The sequence below is a fragment of the Lissotriton helveticus genome, chromosome 2_1 (genome assembly GCF_964261635.1).
Source record: "Lissotriton helveticus chromosome 2_1, aLisHel1.1, whole genome shotgun sequence".
NCBI lineage: Eukaryota > Metazoa > Chordata > Amphibia > Caudata > Salamandridae > Lissotriton > Lissotriton helveticus.
Genome location: NC_136059.1, coordinates 271741558 through 271763557, shown reverse-complemented (window position 1 = coordinate 271763557; position 22000 = coordinate 271741558).

The following is a 22000-nucleotide window of genomic DNA, read 5'->3' as shown; positions in this document are numbered from 1 at the left end:
GAGAGAGAGGGAAACAGACATATCGCCTGGGCTTCTGCCAGATCTCTTTCATATGAAAGAGCATCAAACCAAGGATACAAGTGAGTTGTGGAAAGGGAAATGGTGATTCAAGCGCCCCCCCTTGCCCCTCCCTGCGGACGCCCATGATACTGGCTTGAATAGTTTTGTACTGCGCTGGCTAGTTGCTAGTTGTACTGTGACACAACTTCCTGCTGAATTATTTTGTGTTAATCATATTCTTAAAGAGCATTGGTTACATATTATGTCTTTCTTTCTTCATATAGTTGGCAATACTAAAACCTCCAAACCAACGAGGAGTATGCTGGCTGTACTGGCCCGGCAACGGAGGCTGGAAGCAACTGTTGCCGAATATCGGCGGCTGGTGGAACTGGAGGGGGACGACACGCACTCCAGTGCATCAAATCTAACATCATCTACATCCTCCTCCGTTACCCCACGTTCTGCCGGTAAGCACAGTGCTCCAGCGAACCGGAGCCGTGCTGAAGACGCCACCGCCGAGCAGCAAAAGCTGCACCTCGCAGTACTGTTAAGGGTCGCTTGCGCCGTGCACTCCGCAGAGTGTCCGACCTAGAGGCGGAGGTCCAGAAATGGAACAAATATCAGAATGTGGTGGAGGGCCTCCGCCTAGATCAAGCCATCCTCCAGGAGAAGTATGATGCCCTGGCCCTAAGGCATGATGCCCTGGAGGCCAAACTTAACAGCTTGCATCCCTAGAGTGTCCCTTGCCCCTTTTTTAGAAACTTTTGGGGGGTGGGAATTTGGAGTTGGGTTTTTGGGGGACTTTTGAAGGACTATTTATTTGTTGGGGTTAGGGAGGGTCTTGCGGGAGATTATTTTGTTAGGGATATAAATATACTTTTTCAAACTTTATCTGAGCATACCTGTTTTTTTACTACTTTTGAGCTTGGTGGTGGGTGGTGGTTTTGCAGTAATTTCATTTAACTGAACACTGTCATCGTGTTGGTTCACGTGCAATAGGCCAAATGTTTTCCAAAGTAAATGCCTGTCACAGAGTTGGTTAATTCAAGAGCCCTAGGACTTTACTGCTAGTACCACTGTCACTCTCTCGCCTCTCCGAATACTCCATTATACTACCTCCCATCCAAACGCTTATCTTACCTGTAATTTGTGTTTGAGGGCTGGCTCCACCTGGAATTCACAGAGTCGTAAAGCGTTCTGCAGCAGGGCCACAACTGGAGTTTCCCGGCGTGGATTTTCTGCAAAGCAAAAGCAATCAACATTAGAAATGTGGCAGCGGTGCTCACACAACCCAAAAACCTAGAAGCCCCAGAGACAGCACCCCTGAGACAGGCAAGCGAGCAATAATAACGCCTACACGTTCACGTGCAATAGGCCAAATGTTTTCCAAAGTAAATGCCTGTCACGGAGTTTGTTAATTCAAGACAAGAGCCCTAGGACTTTACTGCTAGTACCACTGTCACTCTCTCGCCTCTCCGAATACTCCATTATACTACCTCCCATCCAAACGCTTATCTTACCTGTAATTTGTGTTTGAGGGCTGGCTCCACCTGGAATTCACAGAGTCGTAAAGCGTTCTGCAGCAGGGCCACAACTGGAGTTTCCCGGCGTGGATTTTCTGCAAAGCAAAAGCAATCAACATTAGAAATGTGGCAGCGGTGCTCACACAACCCAAAAACCTAGAAGCCCCAGAGACAGCACCCCTGAGACACGCAAGCGAGCAATAATAACGCCTACACGTTCACGTGCAATAGGCCAAATGTTTTCCAAAGTAAATGCCTGTCACAGAGTTTGTTAATTCAAGAGCCCTAGGACTTTACTGCTAGTACCACTGTCACTCTCTCGACTCTCCGAATACTCCATTATACTACCTCCCATCCAAACGCTTATCTTACCTGTAATTTGTGTTTGAGGGCTGGCTCCACCTGGAATTCACAGTGGGGGACTCGTCAACGTTAAGTAAGTTTCTTCATTGTGCAGAATCCAGGCATCAGCATTATGGGTAATGGATAGGGTGAGTCTGGAGGAGGAGGACTCAGGATAGACGACCAGGACTGAGTTCTTGTCAACTAACTGTTGTGAACCTGAGGAATGCTGCGGCATCAAAATCAAGACAGTTCTGTTGATGGGCTTGTTGTTTTATTGGTTGATTACAGTTTTGTTGGGAATGTGATGAAGCACTTGCTAAAGAAAGACAGACACACAGGAATAAAAGTGAATAAGGAGGACTAATTACAATTAATGAATGATTGAGTCATTTTCAGAACTCGCTGTCAGGGAAGCAGAACTCGTCCTCATACTCTGCTAAATCATCAGTCGGGGTTACTTCTGGTAACTGAGGAGAACTTTCCTCAGGTAGGGCGGTGTCCTCTTCTTCCTGCGTGCATTCTCGTACTCTGTAATCTGGTGGTATGAAGTGCTGGTTCATCTTTATCAAGGTGAGCCGCTCCACATTTGCGGGCAAGAGGCGGGACCTTTTGGAAGTCACAATGCCACCAGCAGAACTAAAAACACGTTCTGAGGACACGCTTGCGAGTGGGCAAGACAAGTAATTGATAGCCAGGTTGGTGAGCTCTCGCCATATTTTTCTTTTCCCATGCCAATACGCCAATGGGTCCTCAGTAATATTGACCTCTGTTGAGTCATCCAGATAGGCCTGCACCATTGAAAGAATGTCCTCCCGGATTCCTGTACTTTGCACTTCTGTGTCCTTTCTAGGACCAGGAAACCCTAGCTGAGTTAGCCAACTCGCTTCAGACATATCGCCTGCGCCTGGTGCAGATGATACGGTTGCTGGTGTGGTTAACGGCTCAGAGGGAAAGTCACTCACTTCTGCCACAGGCACAGATGCAGAAGTGCTTTTTTGGGACGCCTGATGGCCTGCTGATTCACTAGTAGTACTGTCTTCTCCTACAGTTTCCTTCCGCTCTATTTCAAAACGAATGGCTGACTGAGCTAGCCAACCTTTGTACTCTGTAACATCCGATGTTTCAAAAGGAATTATTACTTTGCCAAACAATGGCTTTTTGTAACGTGGATCCAGAATAGTAGCACAAATGTAGTGCTGTTGTTTCTTGATATTTACAAGCCGTTCATTGCTAACTAGGCGTTGTAATAATCTCTGCGCCAACTCATGTGCTTCGTTCTTTCCAACGTCCTTTAATTGTGGAGACACCACCTTGACTTGGTGCTCGAGCTTCAGCAACAGTGGGATAGCTTTGCTCAAAGAACAGTCCTCCCTGCTGACGTCACGCGTGAAGACCTCAAAAGGCCGAAGCATGTCTGTCAGGCTTTTAACTAGCTGCCATTGCTCCACCGCTAGCATCATTTCTGTCGTATCACCACCCATGTTGTAGAAATACTCATTGACTACTGGAAACAGCTCATGCAGACGCTCAAGCATGTAGAAGGTTGAGTTCCAACGTGTTGCCACCTCCTGGATAAGTGCTTTCACTGGCATTCTACGTTCATTTTGCTTGCGCCTCAGCTCCTTCCGGGCCTTAAAAGAATGGTTGAAATGTGTGCATATTCTTCTGCAGATGGTCAGTGTTTTGTCGACTGCAAGTTCTTTTTTCAAAAAATTTTGCACAACAAGGTTGATACAGTGCGCCAAACACGGCACTCTGAAATAGAAACCGTCCGCCATGGCCTTAACTACATTACTGCCATTATCTGTAGAAACATAACCAACCTTGCAATGTCTTGGGCGCAGCCATTGCAAGACCTTTTTGTTGAAGTCAGCCAAAATGTTGACTGCAGTATGACTTTTCTCCATGCCAAACATGGCTAATGTTGCATGTTTACGAGCACCCTTAAAAATCTCGACCAAGTCACCACCTGCATTTATCTGTTTTATAACCGCCGAAAAAGAGACCCAGTGTGCAGTGATGCACATGTAATCAAGGGCTTGGCAACTGGTCCACATGTCTGTTGTCAAGTGTATAGTGTGAACAGCAGTCTTCTGCAAAGCTGCCCCCACCAACTCAAGCACCTCTTTGTGTAGTGCTGGAACAGCAACCCTGGCAAAATAGTACCGGCTAGGAACCTTCCATTTAGGGGCCAATGTTGCCACGAGTTCAAGGAAACCCACACCTTCGACAAACGAAAAAGGGAGAAGGTCCACCGCTAGCATTTTTGCCAGCTTAGTGTTATACAGGCGTACAGTTGGGTGGTTGCGTTGAAATTGCGCATCTGAGGAGAACATGGCTGAAATGGTGCGCTGGACAAATTTACGGGATGATGCTGATGCCTTCTTCGACCCACTTCTGATCAGTGTTGACATTTTCCGCATTGGTGTGTCTCCCAGACTCTCAGTGTGCCTGCTATGTGTTACGGAGGGTGTGGTGCTGCCAGGGGTACTGGGTGCAACCGGACACATGTCTGACGCTTCTTCTACCTCCCCATCATCTTCAGATGAAACACCTACTATGGGTATATTTTGGCCACTTTCCCTTTGGGATCGCTTTCCCTTGACGTTTGCTAGGTGCGGAAACCATTCGACAGCGTGCTTTCTTTCAAGATGACCTATCTGGCCTCCGGTTCCATAGTTGGTACCAGTCTTACCACGGCTAACGCTAGTCTTACAAATGCAACAAACGGCTATGTTATCATACTTTTCATGGACACTAAAAAAGTTCCAAACTGGGGACTGGAAACTTCTGGTTTTGCCGCACGAGGTGATACTGCTGCCAATGCCAGATGAAGCAGTGGTGGATGAGCCTTGCAGACATCTACTGGGTTGTGCAATTATTGCAGCAACCTTACTTGAGGGAGTCGAGCTGGATGGAGTCCCCCTCTGGGTAGAAAATATGGGAGCTGTAGGTTTTGTTGAACTTGTGGTACTACTTGACTGCGTTGGTGGTGCTACCAGTGCCACGTAGCCAGGGTCACGCTCTGCATGACGTCGGGATAGGGTATAAATGTCTGTCTGCTGCATGGCCGGTGTGGCTGGACTGACATGTGTGATGACTAGGTCATTGCTGTCATCCTGTTCAACAACATCAGAATGCACCACTTCATCAAGTCCGACGTTCGGATCCATAAGTATGAGCTTTCCGGGGCCCTTCCTTTTAACATGTGATACCTTTCGCAGCTCATGGTGTGCCTCCCTCTCAGACGTCAGAGATGGTTGCCAATCTAGATCCAGATCATCATCTGATGGAGCGGGGCTTGAAGAGGAACTTCTACACACCCTCCTTGATCTTTTCCTTGCTGGGGAGCTGGGAGAAAATGAATCATCAGGAGGAGTGGCTTCGTCTTCCTGACATGATACCCCGGCTCCAAAGTCAATTTCCACCTGTGCCCCTACTTCTGGAAGAACAACCATTGTGGGCACTTGCACCGCTCCATGCGCCGCTACATGGGCATCTTCACTGACCTCTACTTGCAAGTCTCCATGGACCTCTCCTTCTCGGCCTTCTCCTTCTCGGCCTTCTCCTTCTCGGCCTTCTCCTTCTCGGACAGCTCCTTCCCGGCCGCTCCTTCTCGGACAGCTCCTTCTCGGACAGCTCCTTCTCGGACAGTTCCTTCTCGGACAGCTCCTTCTCGGACAGCTCCTTCTCGGACAGCTCCTTCTTGGACAGCTCCTTGCGCATGTACTTCTGCTTGTACTAGTAGCCCATGCAGTTGTTGTTGCGGCTTTGGTTGTTGAATAGTACTTGTGAGATGAGTTAAAACCTGTGTTGATGGCGTGCTGCTACTTTCTTGCGATGATCCAACATCACTGGTCGTTGGTGATTCAACAACTAAACAGGCTACCTGTGCAGCACTCATGGTGGGCCTTTGTTTTTTTTGTTGTTTTTCCCCAAAAAATTTAGTGGTCGAGCCACTAGTCTCCTTGGTAAGTGGTGCCACTTGCTTCTTCTTCTCCTTAGTAGAGACATCTTTCTTGCAAGAGGACCTACGGGCACCTCTTTTTGGAGCCATCTTCTTCAGATGTCGGAACAACAGGCCGCAGCAGCACTTCTTCCTGGCACTGATGCTCAACGATGATGCAGAGTTTTGTGCACCTAAAAGCAAACGAAGACAGAGGAACATCAGTAAATATAAATGTTGCATATGTAGCGCTTGAATAAACAGTTTGCAAGTAGGCATTTATGAATACACACGTGCACACCACACAATATGGAAATTTCAAAATTAGGATTTGCTAGTAAATTTTTGGGAAACAGGAATTTAACATTGATCCAAGAGAGCACACACACAGAGGGTTGTACTTTCATGTACCCCTGACTCCGCCTGGGCACAATGGGTGAAAGCAAGGCAAAATGGGTGCAGGCCTATGTCTCAAAGCTCACTGCCTGCCTTCAAAATGGCCGCTTGACCCCCCCATCCACATGGCCAGGACCATGCCTCAAAATGGCCACCACCAACATAGCCAGCACCCAACCCCTACTCCAAAAAGTGAAAACACACAACACAAATCAAATCACCACAATCCAATGCCATCCATCAACTTTCAGAAGGCTTATGCTGCCTGCTGGTGGTTTTCCGGTGCAAAATTGCAATTTTTACAATTTCGCGAGTGCGAGATTGTTGCTTCACGGCGCGAACGTGGCAAAAACCCGCAAAATCCGCAAACAGACCGATTCTGGGCCCCCCTGGGCATAATGGATGACATCAGAGCACAGTGGGTGCAGGCCTATGGCACAAAGCACACAAACTGGCTTACAAATGGCCCCTAGACCCCCACCCACACGGGACCAGACAATAAAATGGCCCCCACCCACATAGCAAGCCCCCAACACCACCCCAAAAAGTCCTAAAACACACAAAAATCAGCACAATCCAATGCCATCCATGCCCTGGCCAGAATCATGTTAAAAAAAAAATCAACAAAACAGTTGTATCATGCATGCACCCATAAATAAGCCTGGTGGTTTTCAATTCATGTGGAGCAGAATTGTAATTTTTACAATTTCGCGAGTGCGAGATTGTTGCTGCGCGGGACACGAGCAGTGCGAACACAAGCAAAAACATCCTCAGCTCGCGAACTTGCAGATTTTCCCCCCCAAAAAAATCGAAAAAAAAGCAACACACACAAAAATCACCACAAACAAACAACATCAACTTACTTCTTTGTGTTCTTTGTGAAATCAAATTTCGAATCCAAAAGTAATCCAAAAGGCCTCAAATCCAAATATCCAGCAGCAACCACAAAAAGTAATCCTTCCCAGTCAAGATCGAAATCAAAGTGGCCAGGAAATGGAGGAGCTTGCTGGACAGGAACAGGAAGTTGGAGACTGGGGCACTTCCTTCACCCCACCCCTATGGGAGGAGCTTGCTGGAGAGGAACAGGAAGTTGGAGACTGGGCCACTTCCTTTACTAATTTTTGTACTTTCGCTAGTGCGAGATTGTTCCTGCCCGCGCCGCGGACCGCGAGCAGCGCGAGCAGTGCGAACACAAACCAAAAATCCGCTTCGCCCGGATTTGCGTATTCTCGCCGCATCCGCGAGAGTTCGCGGATTGCGGATTCTCCGAAAATACGAAAAATCCGCGAGCGTAACGGATTTTTCGCCCATGCTTACTACAATGCCTTGGCCTCCTTGTAAATATCGCAATGTGCACATCAGCGATAATTTACAAGCAGTACTGCCCAGTGACGCCCACTGAGAGGCGTCGGAAGGCGTCGGGAAAATGGGTGCTAACATGCGCTAATGCATGCTAGCACCCATCTGTAAATAAGGCGAAAACATTATCTCCGCTTTTTTGGCTTTTAAAGATAGGCCCTTGATAATATGCCCCTGCATTTTTTTACTGGCAGACTTCCTTATTTGACCTCAGGGAGGATGAGGTCATCACATACTACTGACCCTCTGTCCTTGATGGCATCATTCACCTAACACCCGAGTACCTCCTCTTCCTCAAGACACAACAACAGCAGCAGGATACCAAGCAAGTTTTCTATGCCATTGCTGGATTCCCACATGTGCTATGGATTGCGCACATGTGCAACTGGTACCCCTCGCAGCAATTTCACATCGCTGTAGGAACCAGAAGCATTCCCATTCTATCAATGTTAGGCCATCATGGGCCATCAAGGGGTGCTCATAGTGCCTACATCTTCAAGCACTGCATCATCAATGAGGGCTTCCAGAATGGATGATATAGGAATGACCTACTTGTTGGTAAGCAAAACTAAGGTACATAAGAGAACTACTAGCAATAAGAAATGCATGACAAAAATAGCCATCTCTGTGTCTGTTGACGGAGATAGGGGCCTGGCTCATTCATGCACCATGCATCATGGGACATGTTATAGCAAAGCCGCAAGTCACACATGCGAAGACACGTAAAGTCATTTTGTGTGCCTTTGAACGGTGTAAAGGTATATACAAATGCAACACTGGGCAACATGCAGTGTGCCATCACTGTGTGCATAGGAGATGTTCCATGGACATTTTACTGGTGTCTCCATGCAACTACCATGATTCATGAGGCTTGTCATGTATGCCACGCCAGGTAATCTTAGAAATGTGAGAAATCAGTGGGTCTCCACATATAATGAGTAAGAAGGAAAAACAGCTGAAGTGATCCAAGTCACTCACACTTCCTATGTGTACTGCATTCTGTGGCACACATACATAGACGATCATGACTGTGAGGCTTCATCATGTGAAGGTAGGTGCCCCTTCCTGCACAAAGACAATTTCATATACAATGCAGGCACCCAAGCACTTAGGTGCCAGTGTGCCTGTATTTGTGCTAGACTGCACATTGTGTGCCAGTGTAGGCTGAAATGTGAGGAAAGTGTGGTATGGCCTAAATACTGTGCACTACTGCCCTTTCTCAGTGATGGAGTGCAGTACAGACTGGTCACTTGCTGCGATGTGCACCTAGTGGGAACAACTCACTGTAACATGTAGACAAAGATGTTCCATATTTTCATGCACTAATCTGTCAATGGCAGTAGCGACAGGACGTCAGTGAGTAGCAATGTGTAATTTCACACTGTGTGGATGGATAGACCACATCAACTGCACTGCGTAAAAAATCACCAAAGAAACCATGTGGCATGACAGACAAGCCAATATGAGTACAAAGGAAACACAAGAGAAAAGTCTGATATTCTGATATTATTTTGTGCTCAATGGTGTATCTACTCTTTGTATCAGTCAAAGGTTAACCAGGTCAGTGGTGTGAGTACTGTAGACATGAGCAAGTGTGTCACACATGACAGTATAAATCTATGTTGATCAAGGTTACTGGACCAACACAGGAAGAAGTATGTGGAAAAGCCAGCCTTCAGGACCGTGGAAAAAATACACTACCTTTCGCTCTGTCATGGAGATGGGCTTTGCCTTTACACTGTGTTAAGTTAGCATGAGCTTATTAGAAGTTTAAATGCCATTTTTACTCTCTGCTGCTTTTGCACACGACGCACAATATTATAAATGTTTAGAGTCTAGCAGAATATTTTGCTTCACACAAGAATAATATGTTTTCCTATAGTATCAGCCTTGCTTGGTAAGCTATGTCTGAACAGTGAGTGCCGAGACCTTCAAGGTTATTTCAACACAGTGGTTGTTGTTCGGTCTGATCAGCGCACGTCCTAGACATAATCCATATGCAGCTGTGGCCACCTCTGATTTTGGCGCGTCTAATAATGCACTGCGCAGAGCATGCACACACAGTTTGAAGAACATTTGCATGCAGAGAGCTGGTGTAGAAAATGATGTGATCCCTTTATACTAGGACCAGAGGTATGGGGCCGCCCTTGTAAACCCAAAGAGACCTTCTGTAGATAAAATATTATATACTAGCAAGGGAGGGTAAGACTGAGTTGCGATTTAGCCTTCTTCCCTTTAGCATTTTAACATGCTTTCTCCCTTTGTGTTTTATGGAATAGTAACTATGCTGATAACCTTGTTGCTTATAATATGTTTGCTTGTATTAGCTAAGATACTGCGCTTGAGAACACGGCACTAGAAATAAATATTTCAAACTTGCACATGTCTTCATTTACTCCTCGTTTTGGACTGGTATGATAGTATAACAAAAGAGTGTTCATGTGTTCCACGTACCTGAGGTGTTCTAAGTCCATGATCTGGGTTGTCTAATCATTGGGGGTATGGAAGAACCAATGAGACACTGATTGCTAGTCTGGTAGGGGATTTTGGATACTAAGGTGAGTTTTGGTACACCCTAATTCACTGAGGTTCCAAGTCTCTATGCACAGTTCTGTGTAGGAGCAGAATCCCTGTGACAGCTCAGTCATTCTTGCTTACTTAGGGCCTCATTTATGAGGCCTTGCATCAGTTTTGCGCTTCCGATGCGTCACTTTTTGTGACGCATCGGCGGAGTAAAACATGCCTCCTGTTGCGCACTATTTACAAAGTGCCGCATCTAAGCAGATGCCTCACTTTGTAAAGCCCTGTGCTACATTATACCTGCGTCAGGGTGGCGGGGTCTTATCACATCTCTTGACCAACCAAACCTGCAATGCTGACATCGGCCACTGGCCAGGAGAGAGCAGGCCCAAGGCACAGCAGAACAGACCCAAGGCAGGACAGAGATGGCCCAAGCCAAGCCAGAGCAGGTCCAAGCTAGCCCAGAGCAGTCTTAAGCCAGCAACAGCTGGCCCAAATTGTATCAACACCAGGACCCCCTGCCACCACAGAGTGTCTACCCACACAGACCAGGACACTCGCTCGAAGAGAATCTCTGTTCCACTACACCATCATATGTGTACTGCTCAAACTGAACCAGAAACTGGACGGTATTCGTGAGGAACTGGCCCATAAGCTCATCCGCTTGTCAAACCTAAAGGAGGCAATGGAGCATATCTCACAACTGATGTGAACATTTGTATTTCAATGTTTTCAGATTGTAGTTGTAGTAGTTTAGTTAAATAATAGATACTATAGATTTAGATAAGGTAGGTTTAAGAGTTTTAAGATATTTTATAGGTTTTAGTTTTTATATATTAATAAGGTTTTAGTGAGTGGGGGGAATGTTTGGACTTTGCAATACAGGAAAATACAATATATAAATGCCCCAAAGTTTTTAAAAATATGTTTGTAAAATGTTTTTATTGATTATTTAAATAACATGCAACATCACAATGTCATATACAGATGGCATATTGAGTAAATAACGTTATACGTGTCCATGCCAGTGGGCGGGTAGGATGTAGTCATGAATGAGAATATAACTGTCCACAAAGTAGGAAATCAACTAAAAAGGAGGACATTATATTGTGATACAAAACAGTGTGTTTATATTAAACACCGATCACGGGGTACAGAGGTGCACACGCCTGAATGCATGTTGCACTTAAAAAATGTGTGTGTGAGCAGTATGAGTGACTCTGCATGCAAAATTGAAAAAAGAGATCTCGAGAGTCTGTCTGGCACGTGTTACAGTAACATTATTTGTCACCCCCACTTTGTCATTTGAGAAATGCGAGGGAGTGACTGAGAAAGCTGTGCACATGATCGCTTCGGATCTAGAGAGCACTGTATGAGATTAGTGACTTTGCGATGCCGCCTTGCAAAATGCCTTTACAAAAAAGGTCCCCTATGCTATTTTGCCTCCTAACACAAGCGCACATGATGGAGCATAACACATTTACTCTGATGAAAGCACCATGGCATTGATGCTGATGCGGATGAGTGTACCATTTTGTTCCTCTCTATGTATGACCATGTATGGATGGTTCCCTGACATCCTAGCACTAACCCATATGATGGATGTGAAAGTAAGACGCCTAACTACTATGAAGCTGCATAAAAGGCCCCTAGAGTTACTGGGCCTGATTCGTTCTAAATTTAAGGGCTGTGAGTGAATCTGGAACTTAGCCCTTAATGTGTATGACCACTGATACACACTAAGTTTTTCTCCTTTTTACCTTTATTTTCTCTTCACAGGACACAATACACAATGTATTGTGATCGAACTGTCACGAGGATACTTTGTAAGTACTCTCTACCCTTGCTGTGCATGCTTTTTTATGTGTGCACCTAGCTTCCTGGTCCTAAAGAAAGCCACATTGACCTTCCAGGGCTACTGATAATGCCTGAAACATGTAGACCACACCCAGGATGACCTTAATGAGGATAATTAGGACCAATTAAACATCCCATATACATCTACCACTTGTTTTTAACATTAACGGTGAACCATCTTACTCTTATTAAAAAACTATTTTGAGGCTTCTCGAGCCAATTTTAATAATCACTAAGTCAAATGCACAATAACAAACCTGCTCCACAGTAATTCTGGCATCGTAGCACACACTGGAAGCATTTGGCAACCAGGGTGGGAACCCAATGATGAAGCATTGAAGCATGTCACCTACTAGGTAGGTGAGTGGTCTTTTAAAACACCCTGCGGGTTTCAGGGTCCCTATAATAGACATCAAAAGGGACATAAGAAAGAAGGTAGTAGAAACCATAACATCCATAGGTGGCTAATCCGTTCTACATTTGTTTTGTATCATTTTGGATTGGGAAGACGAATGAAACATGACTTCTCCTACTCTCTTTGTTTATGTTGGAAATGATAATGCTCATCTGAGTGCTGTATGCTACTGTAGGGCACAGGAGTGGCAAAGCTGGCTTAGTGTACCGATCTCATTTTTAGTAATGCAACTAGAACACTTGTTAGATTTGGGGGTCTCTAATTGGCAGAGGTAGGTACCTTTGACCAAGTAGATACCCTTGCATCTAGTCAGGGTAAGGGGGTACACTCCTAAAATAACCCCTGCTCACCCCCTTGGTAGATTGGAATGAGCAGACAGGCTTATCTCAGAGGCAGTGTGTAAAGCATTTGTGAACACATACAGTAACCCAGTGACAACACTACAGATGGACACCACACAAGTTGTAGTATAAAAATAAGTATTTTTATATAGACTTAACACAAGACCACAAATCCACAATACTGTACTTTAAAATGGTAGAAATAGCTTAGTTCTCTTTGTATGTAAAATGCGACACTTTAAGTTCAATGTACCTTTGGATGCGAAACGCTATGCAACAAAAGTGTTGCAGGGAAGGTGTTGCATCAGTTCCTTACACGCAAGAATAGTGATGCGTTGGTTCCCTATTGCTGCGCAGGAGATGCGTTAGTTCTTCTCCGCATGGGGATGTGGTGCATAGGTTTCTTACTGCGCTTCCGCGGCGATGTGATCAGCAGCGCCAGGGTGCGATGAATATCCGGTGCAATGAAACAAAATGGAGTCTTCTTGATGCGACAAGATGCATGCATGCCCGACGGCCGTGCGGTGACTCATTGATTCTTCTGAGCTGCGACACTCTTCTCCAGTGATGCGACAGCATCTGCTGCGACTGCAACACTTTTCTCCGGAGATGCGAGGCGATTCGGCGATGCGATGCGACAGCAACGTCACCCTTCTTCAGTGATGCGACGACAGCAGCGACACGCTTCTCCAATTATGCAACAGCGTCTGCTGTGATGGCGACACTCTTCTCTGGCGATGCAAGGCGCTTCTGCGAAGCAAAGTGACAGCGGCTGCGGCAACACCCTTCTTCAGTGATGTGACGACAGCGGCTACGGTGGCATCACACTTCTTCTTCGTGAGTCGTGCTTCCAGCTCCTTGCGACACGCAGTCCCTCGTAAGGCCCAGAACAACAGCAGGTACTTCAAAAGAACTCTGGGGAGCTGGTTGGTGAAGTATGTTGTCCCTGAGACTTCAGCAGGAGGTAAGCATGATCTTCAAGCCCTTGGAGATCCTTTACAAGCTGATGAAAGTAGCACAAAGTTCATTTCTCCTTTCTTTGGCATTGTGCCACATTACATTTAACCAGGGAATTACGGTGATGGGGAGCCAGGGGTTATCTGATAACACTAGTCAAGGTGATTGGAGCATTGAACCTGCCAACAGACACTGACATTTTTGCCACTCCCAGCACATGGTGGCTAAAGTTTGGATGTACAACAGTACAACGCGTACCGTTACAACGCGTACCGTTTCAACGCGTCTTTTACAACGCAAGTCGTTACCACGACTTGCGCTGTAGGGGTGCTGGACTTAGGAATAGTTAAATTTACTATTCCAACACCAGCCTACGTACAGTAGGGAAGGTGTTGGAATAGTAAATCTACTATTCCTTATCTTAGAGCGCCCTCCAGCACAAGTCGTGGTTACGACTTGCGTTATAAAAGACGCCTCGTAATGGTACTGCGGGGTAACATCGCGTTGAAAAGGATGTTCCCCCTAAAGTTTGTATGTCAGTAGGATCAAGAGGGGTTCTCATTGGGGGATAGAATCCAGAGGTGTTGGAGCGGCTGGGCTATTTTGAGTTTGGTATAGGAAAGCCTGGCATCCTCGTGGAACCAGTGGTGTGCAAATTTACACAGTGCTGCCAGATAGTACAGGTGTAGATGCGGCAAGCCGAAACAACCTCTATCAAGGAAGGACCAATGTGTCCTAGTTAATTCGTGGACAACTACTGGCCCAAATAGGCTTTAATAACAAGCCACAAAGTGTAGTGAAGAATTAGTTGATGATAGGGATGGGAATGTTTTGACTGAAATAGAGGAAACAGGGGAGAACCAACATTTTTACAATCATGTTTCATCCGGCCATTGACAGGGGTAAACAATTCCATTGTTCCACCGACATGGCTAGCTTTTCAATAGCGGGCCATTGTCAAACCACACCACTTGCTCCCTGCCAACGTATTTAACCAGACCGTCGCACCAGATCAGTGGGAATTCACATTGAGATGGTGTAGTAACATCTGTGAGGGGAAACATTTCCAATTAAGACCAATTGATCTGGAGGCCAGAGTGGCTTTCAAAATGGACTACCTCCCATATAATCAGGGCTAAGTTGTCCTTTGAATGCTGTTACAGCAGCACATCATCGACATAGAGAGAGATAAGGAGGAGACCTGACGTAGACTGCCGGCCATGATGCACATGGTCAAGGGGCCACGGGGCATCACTGCTGCCTACCACGCATAACAGGGAAGGGGGGTCAGTAAGCCATTAGCATGATGTATGCCGTGGGGCTGGTATATAAAAGACTGATTAATGAAGAGAACCTTCGCTGGACACCTAGCTTGGGCAGAGTAGCATTGAGAAATGGTCATGCCAGGGAATCAAAAGCTTTGTCCGCATCCAGAAGGGCTATTGCATCTGGAATATCAGGTGAAATCCTGTTACAAACTGGGAAGACAGTGTGCATATTCAAAGATTTGGAATAGTGGGGGAGGAATGCGACTGAACGGGGGATACTATTTGTTCCATCAGGAAGGCATGGTGGTTAGAGAGGACTTTGACCAATATTTTATTGTTGAAATGTAGGTGTGATTATAAGGGTCTATTTGCTCCATGATATTGAGGGTCCTTGCCAGGTTTGAGGAGTAAGGTTATTACAGCTTCCTGCAGTGATGAACAGTGGATACCAGTTCTGAGAGGTTCCCCATACATGGCCAGTAGACATGGTGCAAAGAGGTGCTTAAAGTGCTTATAGAACTCCCCGGTGAAACCGTCCAGGCAGGGAGTCTTGGATCCAGCCGGAGAGTCTATGGCTTGTGCATTGCTTCTCATTGGAGATGAATTTGCTAAGGAAATGCTGCTGGGCAGAGATCAGCCAAACCATGGCTATCTCCTCTAAATATTGGTGTGTATGATATTGGAGTAGAGTCTCCAGAATGGCTTCATTGGGGTTGCTGTCGATCTCCCACCAAGATGTAATTCAGCAATATAGGAGGAGCCCCTTGGGAGTCGCAAAGGTTTGACAAGTGTGCGTCCTGGACATTTGCCCTCTCCATATTGGTGTGCCCTGTCATGTTTCCCTCAGGATAGCACCTCGCGTTCAGCAAGCTCGCAATACTCAGCCAGTAGCGTGGCTCGGTTAAGCAATTGTGAGTTCCCACGATGATGGGTGTCAAACAAGTCCAGCTCGGTCACACCTTTCTCAATGTGGGTCAGCCTTCTAAGCGTATCGGGTAACACTCTTGAATGTTTAGCTTAACCTAAGGATGAGTAGCTTGGTTCCAGGGTCTGTGCTCTGGCTCCTATATATTGTTATGAGTGTATAGAGTACGATTGATGTCATGTGTGGTTACACTCACACTCAATGCATGTGAGGGCTATCAGAGGCAAAGTGACATAATGTCCCTACGTACACCAGTGAGCCTTATTACATCAATTATTATTTGACACACGATCCCAAATACTTAGTAGTTGCAGATCATTCTTAATTATATATAATGTGTAGTACTGAGCTTCTACATCTTTGTATGGGGTATGTATGATGCTATAAAGAAGGAGCCTGGCCTTTAGTATCTGCATATTGTTAGTGCATGCATTATGTTAGTAATTATAGAACATCTTTAATTTAGGCATTGAGCCTGACATATGTGCATGATGACATTGTCATGATAATTGGGCAAGATATCTGTGGATGCGTGAAAATGTGTTAGTGGCTCACAGGCCTCACAGAACCCAAACTGGGCAGTTATGCAATTGTGTGATTAGTTGGCCTTTTTGCACTGTGTGGCACCCAAGATACAGATGCCTATTACTCATCATGACATTCAATAGTTCAAAGAGGTTTTCACATAATGCCATGACAGGAGTGGCACATGATGCTTGGTCATGTCCAACAGGAGCAAGTGAAGTTGACTATACCACAATACCCTTGAGATGGTAGGACGTGGCTTTTGGATATACACATCCACCATTGTCTAGTTATTCCTATCTGCAACAGACATACAACACACTGGTTCAAGGGAGCGCATTTATTTACAGGTGTGTACGTAGTCTAATTAAAAGTAGCAGTTCTTGCAGCAACAACCCCAATAATTTTCGGGAGCCTAAGGATGTCCAGATAGAGTATTTTAGTGAGAAGAAGGTCCAAAGTTCCTTTAGGGAAATTGGCCTCATTGACAGTCCACAAATGGATAAGATTACCAGGTGGGCATACAAAAACGGGACAGTACCAGGTGACAAGGACAATGGCATGAAAATTAACACCGGTTCAATGGGAAACTAGCCAAGAGGTACAGACAAAGGTTACTGGGTAGATCACCACCAGAAAGTGGTGAAGTTCACATCTTCCTCCTCTGATGTGTGTTGTGCCTCCCTTGAGGGTGGTGGAGTTTTTGCATCAGGCATTTGAGGCACATGCACATCTGGGGCCGAAGATGTGGCTCCTTTGCCCCCAGCAGCATTTGAAAGTGCCATCAAGGAGGGCAGCACTGACAAGGGCCTAATGGCTTGTCAACTTGGCAACAAATCGTGGTGGAAGGCACCCATAATAGCAATGTAGTAGTCCCCATTCTGCTCAATAGATTGTAGTGTGGTATTAATGGGGCCCGGCTGGGTAGCAACCTCACTGGTGTCACATTGGCAGGCTGTTGTTGTTGCCTCTGCCTCATGACACAAGCAGTGCCAGGTAGGTGCCTTTGATAGCCACAGAGGTGTCCTTATTGGCACTGGGGCATCGTTGGATTCCCTGTAGGCTGTCGCAGTGGTATCCATTCCTGCCCAACCCTCATCTACCAGCTTCTCTGGACTCTTAGTGCTCACCATTGGAAGACAAATTGGGGGCCTTGTAGTCCAGGCTTGGACTTCAGCTGGCAGATGGGGCATGTTCTGTGGTTCGTTTTGAGACCCAGCAATGATGTCACCCCTAGCTGTGACTAAAGTAAGTGTTCCAATGGAGTATAGCAATTGCTGGAAGATGTCATCGTCCGTTGGAGGCTGGATGTCATCTCCAACAGATTGGTCTTCCAGGACAGGCTGGTGGTAAGGAGATGTTGTTTCTCCCTCTGCAATGAAATAAGAATACATTAATAGTGGTCTATGCTAGATGTTGACATAAGTAACTTTGGCAGACATACACATTTTATTTTCATTCACTTTCAGTTCAAAATTGATGTGTAGGGAAAATGTTACTCATAGGAATTGTGGCCAAGATTCACTGTAGTTGCCATTCCGATGGCATTATCTCTAAATTGTTCACAGGACCGCTGTGTAACAAGGGTGAAATTGTGTGTCATACCGCACATTGCAACCCAGTTACACAGCTTGCTGTTCTGCCCTGCCGCAGAGTGTACATTTAGGTAAGGTTCACATGTACCATGGTGTTTGTCTTTCTAATTCATGATGGCTATACTGAATAGAAGTTCAGTTTTTAACACTACAACTGTGCACATTGCAGTAAGTCATCAGGGTGCCTGCATTTACCCAGGCCAGTTCTCATCCCAGCCCCATGGAAAGTGATGTGGCTTTGGTCGCGTAGACTTTTTGATCCTGCAGTCTGCCTTTCACACAGTACACCATGCCCCAATCTACCTTGTTGTGCTGTCCTGCATGCACATTGTGCATTCCTGTGTCCAACGGCTCATATTTGACACACATCCACACAACTATACACAGCTAGCAACCTTGTCACACTGTAGTCACATGTAAGGGCATGTACTTACCATGGCTTCCCTATTTGTGTATACGTATGTAATTACAGTACACACACAGTTGTCTACATAGTTCAGAACCATAGGCACCATGTACCAACTCTGAGGGAATAGGCCCAGTCAAACTTGGAAGTTTGCTCCCACCAATACTCACCCCATTTTTTCATTGCCAGATTTGGTTATCTGCAGAGTATCACATATCATCCAACTCCGTCTCACTCACTTGTACCTGTACATGACTCCTTTGTCAATCCTCTAGTAGACCCAGGGACTCAACTTTCCTTCCTAAACTGATGGCTGAAAGATCATACTTTGACTCTCATGTGGCACCATGATACCCAGTGTGAGTAAGCATTTGCAATTGAGCAACATGGCTGCCTGTATCTGAGGACTATGGCTTAAGCTGTGGTCCACGTGAAAGTAGTACTGATATTCAGTGACATGTACCACTCAAGGTGGCCACTCAACTAGGCCTGTACACCTCACCCTCCAAACATCACTAAGGCATGCCCATCATTGTGGAAACCTTTTTGATCTTGTCACTTCACGATTCCCTGTTTGACATCCTCCTGCGTTGACATATGTAGCATAGTCAGACATTTCTCTTTCCAAATCCCTCCTGACACCTGATGCATCTTCACCTAGGTCCACATCACATATAGTATGTAGTAAACCAATGCCCTGTTCTGTGGCATCCCTTCTTAGCTGCATCACAAGTGTGACAATATCACACACAGCAGTGCATGAGTATCACTCAGGCTATCTTTCAGTACACAAATAACTTCTTACCTCCTACTCAGACACAGTTCATTGTGCTTAGCCAGACTTACATTGCAATACACTACATGGGGCTCACCAGGCTCATACACCATCTATTCTTCCTGCATACACTCATGGTCCTCTAGTGTGCATCATTTCAATTCCCTTCAACCCCCAGTACAAATGTGTACATGACAGGAGGTAGGGTGGTCTCTACTATGGCAGCCCACACCTATGTGCTCTCACCCCGCACTTTGGGACATCTTCGTGAAATGCATTTTCATGCTAGTGATTGCACCTTTGGCTCTTTGCATTTTCATATATGGTGAAACTTCACATATACCACACCTGAGCCCATCTCAGGTGAGGATTTCAACCGGTGGCAACCCCATTCCATTCCATTGCTTTGAAGTCCAGATTTGGCTCTATGGCCCCAAGACAGACACACTAGCCTCATGGTGCAAGGGGACCTGCATTGTCAAAGTCAGGGTGGGCGGAGTTCCAGTGTCCATGCATCAAGTGGTGTTCCAGTCCAAGTTTTTTTTATTGTGTTGTGTGACTTGTAGTCCTAGCCACTCATGACCTTACACTACACAAACACTACAACACTACCCTGAACCCTAAAACACTACCCCCTGCATGACCCTACACTACGCAAACACTACAATACTACCCTAAACCCTAAAACACTACCCCCTGCATGACCCTACAATACACCACTACCCTAAACCCTAAAACACTACCCCCGCATGACGCTACACTACACAAACACTACAACACTACCCTAAACCCTAAAACACTACCCCCTGCATATCCCTACACTAAACAAACACTACAACAATACCCTAAACCCTAAAACACTACCCCCTGCATGACACTACACTACACAAACACTACACCACTACCCTAAACCCTAAAACACTACCCCCTGCATGGCCCTACACTACACAAACACTATAACTCTACCCTAAACAATATAACACTACCACCGCATGACCCTACACTACACAACCACCACAACACTACACTACACTACACAAACACTACACTACACAATCACTACCCCAGCACAACCCCCCACCCCTAAAAAATTAACCCAAACCCCCTTACCTCTCTCGTCGTCGTGGTTCCACACTCCTCCTGGTTCTATCTTCTTGAAGTCTATTTTTTTTTTTACAACGCATGTGCATTTACCATACATGCCTTTACAAAGTAATTTGTTGTAAAGACATGCGTGGTAAATGCACACGTGTTGTGAAAAAATGCGGAGTGACGGTATGCGAGGTCAAAGACCTTGCGGACCTTGCGGAGTAATGGTATGCGGACTGAAAGTCCGCGGAAAAAAAGTTTCGGAGTAAACGTGCCACACCGTCCGTTACATCACACCATGCCAGCACTTCTTACACTCAGGCACTGTCCTTTTAACTTCCCTACACCGATACTCTTGTCCACTATGGACTGCCAAATGCCTCTTTCTTCCCTAGTGGCAATTTTGAGGTGACAAAGAGCTGATGTTCATGCTTTGTCACCTCTGTTATTAGAATATGATTCTTCCCCTCACTGAAATTACACATCGACTTCCCGTAGGGTTCTGTCTGGACATCCTGGCAAGTGTTTGGGTTGATGGGGTTGTTGCCCTGACTGCTGCTTCCTGCTACCTGCTCCATATCTCCTTTTCATTTATTTATTTATTTATTTTGTGTTTTCTATAGCACGAACATGACCCTGCACAGGGTGTCAGAGCGCTTGGGACCTTATGACATGGTGTGCTGTACCATAAATACAGCATATCCAGGGCGTTTAAAACTGTTGCACCACAGCGCAAGTTTTCTGATGCATCGCTGCCTCGCCGCAGCGATGCATCAGTTCTCATAAATGAATTCTAATTGTGTGCATTAATGTTATAGTTGCCACTTTCTTTAACCACCACTATGACATCATGAGATGCTACTTTCTTATAATTTGTCCCCTTTGGTGGAAGATGATGGGGATGTTTTTAGTACACTGATAAACATTTTTATGCATGTGTGTGCACATTTAGAACCCACTAGTAATGTGGCAGTATGGATACATTACACACCACTCGTAAAAAGTCCCTTAGAAGGTGTTCAAAGTCCCTAGCCCACTACTAGTATATAAACACAATTTACTTTGAATCAAGGAGACAGGTCGGTCTGTTGTCCACTGAAATGGTTGCCTACCTTCAGTTCGTTTTTTTGGGGTCATAATACAGAGGTACACCAGGAGCTCAGCAGGTGTCATTTTGCATTGATATTTGACACAGTCAATGTTTACTGTTATTTTCTAATCATTAATGAGGCTGCATGCGGCAAAGGATCACTCTTCGTTGGAGACAACATACTAGATAAACTTAAATGGGAAAGTAGTTACAATCTGTACAGATAATATTGGACATTTTCTACAAAAATATGATCTGATTATTTTTCAGTGTGGAAATATAATTTACAACAGTGGTTCTGCTGACTGTATGATGTGTTTTGCAATCCTGTGTAGCAATCAGGTGAAGAATAATGGATGTTCTTAGAATAATGTAGGCATCTCCAGATGTGAACACCCCATTCACAACATTGTTCCTGTTCACACTGCATGCCGTTTGCAACAGCGAGTGAATAGAAAGGCAATATATGACTTTTCCCTAAAACTCATCCCCGCTACAATTATTACAAGTAAACAACAATTTGTTCACCTGTCCATTCTAAATAACTGTAGCTATATACTGCCTCAGCAAATCACAAATAAACCCTTCTGGTGTGCAGTCCAGAAATAGGAGTCCCTAGAGACAAGTCCAAGGCAGCAAGGGCAGGTCATTGCTGCCTTGAATCTGTC